Below are 4,444 nucleotides of genomic sequence, written 5' to 3' on the forward strand. Positions count from 1 at the left end.
GAAAATTAAAGTTAAATAACAATTAAAACTATTAAATCAAAATTAAGGATAACACATAATTTTGACTTGACTTTCAAAAAAATTGTGTCTTTAGTAGAGTTGCCAAGTTATCATAATGACTTTGGGAACCGCTTGACAAAAATTTTAAAAATCAAATTAAAACTGAGGGAAGTCACCACCAATATTTTTTGTCATGTATGATTGGCCACCTAAAAAATTATCATTTTAATAAAATCTTAAAGTTAATTAAAACTTATTAAAAAAATGATTTTTGGTATACAAAAAACAAAGTTAGGTTTGAGACAATGGTTACGTGTGAGAAAGAATTAATACCCTTATACCACCTGTTTTAAAAATAATATCAATTAACTATGTGTTATTCCTTAAGATCGAAGAAAATGATCTTACTCTTGATATTTAAAAAATAATTCACTTAATTTTTCTTATTGCAACAAAAATCCTTTTAAAGTTTTTTTTGTGCTTGAAAAATAAATAAGAATCTCATGCATTAAAAACTTCTTAAAAATATTTTAATACTTTGACAATATTATAAATAACTTTCTCACTTAGAGATATCTTAAAAGTTACTACTCAAACTTCTTAAAAATCTCATGTTCGCCAATTTATATTTATTTTTAACATCAATATTTATAACATAAATAATATAATGATACTCATAATGTAACCCGAATAATATTTTATTTTTTATAAAAATTCATTTCTTATCCTATTATTAAATAAAAAATAAACAAAAATCTTTATTGAAAATTACTTTAAATGTCCCAATACTTTGACAAAGTTTTAAAAAAATATTCTCATCTAGAGATTACTAAAGAATCACTACTCGAATTTTTTTAGGTTTTCATCCTTAGAGATTTTTTTAAAAAAAATTGATGCGTTCATGTGAAATATAATGCTCATGAATTAATTTGTAGCATTATTGCATTGTATAAAAATTTAATTTTTAGTAAAAAAAAAGTAACTAAGAATTTTTTTTTTTTGTATTGAAAATTGTTCTAAATATTCTAACACTTTTGTAATATTTTAAAAAAAATTTCTTACCTAAAGATGTTTTTAGAATAATTACCCAAACTTCTCTCAAATCCAATCATCAAAATTTTGTGTCACTTTTAAGATTATTATATGAAATACAGATAACTAAATGCGATATATGGGCAAAATTTTTTATCTTAATAGTCTTACTTATTTTCTTTATATTATATCTTATTTGGCTTAATTTCTTTTTATTCATTATTTATTTTATTTCTCTATCATTATTTTAATTATCTAGTTATTTATTTTTATTTATTTTTAAAAAACAAAAAACAAAAAAAATATTTTTATTATAAATTTTTCTAAACACCCCAACACTTTCGCAACGTTTTAAAATAATTTTTTTATTTAAGGATCTCTTAAGATCACCACACGAAACTTGCATAAAATCTCTTTTTTTTTTTTTTAGATAAAATAATTAACTACTGTAAATAGTATTTTTACATTATTATATATAATTTTATTGTCAAAGGATTCATTTTTCTCTTTCATTATTAGTATTATTATTATAATTTATTTTTTAGAGAAATAAATAAACAAAAATCTTTTATATTAAAATTTTTTCTAAATACTTCATTATTTTAATAGTGTTTTATAAAAATATCCTCATCTACCAATTTTGAAAAATCATTATTTGAATTTTTTTAATATCTTACTTTTGAAGATTTTTATTTTTATTATTTTTTTTATTATCATTTTATATTTTTTATACATATAATTTTTTTTAATTTACTAACTTTTTAAACATCAATTTTTCTATTTCTTAAAAAAAATTTATTCTAAGAATTTAAAACAGAAATATACATTAATAAATAAATAAATAATTTTAAAATTGAAAAAATAAAAAATTGCTCAAAATGAGCTGATGAACACCAGTTAACGATCCAACAGACGATTTGACCGATTCAATGTGATTTAAAGCAATTTTTGACGGTCTAAAGCGGTTTTCGGCCAGTTTATATCGAGTTGGACTGATTCAAAAGCGAGTTGGAGCTAATCGACCTGAACGCTAAGTTTTAGTGTTACCAGTTGTCAGGTCAGGCACACGAACTGTCAGGTCAGGTCGAGTCAATGCACGGACCCTTCACCTTAAAAGTAGCGTTGGCCCCTTTTATTTTTTGGTCAGATTTATTTTAGTTCATTGTTAACCCCTTTTTCAGAAAAAAATGTCAGCTTTCAAAGAAACAACCTTTTTTCCCAAGTTCTGACGGTCGCCCGCCGTCGCTGCCTCCACCGTCGGTTGCCGCTTAACAACGTTGTCATTGGCCCAAAATTTACCCACAAACTCTTCTCGGCCCCTTCTTTATTGTTCTCTAGTTAGATTTCCCGAAAATCCACCCAAGACTCCCAAATCTGAGCTAGACAGTCGCAGGTGTGAACCAAAAAATCTCCACCATCCATTGCTCCAACGGCTGCCATTTCAAACTATGCTCTTACTTAAGCCGAAGCCTTTCTCCTCACTACAAACTAAACCCCGAATCTCCTTGGAATCTCCCAAAATCAAAAACCGAAAACCCTTTTTTATTGCGATTCTATGCAAATATATTTTGTGGTTTGTTGTTGCTGCGGCTTCCTCTACGAGGAATATGGTTTTTATTTTGTTTTGGTATTTTTTTTTTTAAGTGCTATGGGTCTCGGGATTCTTTTTTGTTGTTATTTTTTGGGTTTATCGTGGTAGTATATGGATGCCAATGGTGGGGGTGTTTATGAAAGGGTGTGGGATTTTGTAATGGTGTGGGCTTTGTGGTGGTTGAGGGCTGGTGTTGTTTTCGGTGGACTGGCTTCGGTTATTGGGTGATTCAGGTGCAAGAAGTTGTAAGGGATGGGAAATATGGCTATGGTTGGTGACAGTGAAGGAATTTGGTCAGTTTGCTAGAGATTGCTGAGGTAGTTTTTGGCTATGGGGAAGGGTTGGGTTCCTCTAGCTTTTTTCTGAGGTAGTATCCAAAATCCTTTTTTTTTCCAGCCGAATTGTCCTAGAGTTGATAATTTGGTTTCGTGAATACAGAAGGGTCTGGACTGTTCTTGGACTGAGAGATTCAATTCTTTTGACTTTTGTTCCAGCCTGTGATGATGATCTGTGGGCGTAATATGCTGATTCCTGGATGGGTGAATTTGTTTGTAGGCAAAACAATTTGCCGTTTGGTCAAGTAGTATTGAAAGTAAATGGGGTAAACCTAGAGGATAAAACATGAAAATCTCAAATTAGAGAGGCAGTATGGGGTGTGGAGTCTGGGAAGCTAGGAAAGCTTGCTGCCATAGGTGAAGGGGGTGGTGCAGAGCTTGGGTCAATGGGATTTTAATCATCTCATGTTAACCGGAGAAAGGGGCCATATTGAAAAGATGAATAAGAGCTGAAAAGAGCTGAAAATAGAAAGGCCAAGGGTGGAGCTAACATGAGAGGAGAACAAAGCCGAGCATGAAATAATTGCTCTGATAAAAACGTGAATGTCCCAGCTTAGATTTTATTTTTTGTTTTTTTAGCATACTACAAACACATTACTAAAATTAGGATATAAATAACAAAAGAATAGACTTCTCATAGGCTATTTCTTGTTTTGGGCTCCTAAATTAGGACCCAATTTGCAATAAGCTGGAGTAAAAGAAAATAAAATAGACGGGCCCAAATAGAAAAAGTCTTACTTGAATCACAATTAAATGAGTCCCAATTTTTTTTTTTTTTTTTTTTTTTTAATTTTGGAAAGAAACTGAGACTCGAAATCACTTGAATTAAATCAGAGAAAATGGGTGTATGCATATATAAGATAAAAAATTTAAAAAAAAGGCTTAAAATTTTTTTTTATTTTTATTTTTTACAAAAATATATAAGTATCAAAATTATTTATATTTATTAAATATCTTGAAAATGAAAATTAATATAAATTTAAAATATTTTTTAGATATGAATATAATAATGAATATAATATAAAATTTGAGAATAAAAATAAAAAATACTTTATCGCCCTATTCCACCACTTTATATCCTATCTATTAACGCCCTAGATTTTCTGAATAAACTAACTCTCTTAAAAAAATTCCCCAATATTGAAAACTCACTCTTCCAAAACAAAAATCAAACAACTGTTTAAAGCATTAAAAATTCAAATTTCCTATACCCTTCTTCAAATCCTTTCCTCCACCATTTTATTAAATCAACACGCCTGCAGGCTGCAATAATATCCTAGACCTATATATAATGTCTTTTAGACTATTTGAAGGAATTATCAAGTGGGCATAGAGAGCCTACGTGTCCATTATTTCTTCTACATAAAAGAAACAATTTTTTTTAAATGAGCATTTATTGATTGTAAAGCACGTTGTAAGAGTTTTGTTATTGGCCATAATTTGCTGGATTTGAATTATTTAATAGGCTATTAATTTTTTTTTTTGT

The 4,444-nt window shown here is 28.6% G+C and overlaps 1 long non-coding RNA gene across 1 annotated transcript; it reads left to right on the top strand.

Annotated features, from left to right (window-relative positions):
* The first annotated feature begins 1,882 nt into the window (after positions 1 to 1,882).
* LOC149518737 (uncharacterized) lies at positions 1,883 to 3,672 on the top strand. Its single transcript, XR_016342152.1, has 2 exons — positions 1,883 to 2,990; positions 3,118 to 3,672. It is a non-coding gene; the product is annotated as an uncharacterized LOC149518737 (long non-coding RNA).
* The last annotated feature ends 772 nt before the right edge of the window (positions 3,673 to 4,444 follow it).

This window comes from Durio zibethinus, chromosome 5, assembly GCF_047325235.1.
Source record: "Durio zibethinus cultivar Kanyao isolate XHJ-2024 chromosome 5, ASM4732523v1, whole genome shotgun sequence".
Lineage (NCBI taxonomy): Eukaryota > Viridiplantae > Streptophyta > Magnoliopsida > Malvales > Malvaceae > Durio > Durio zibethinus.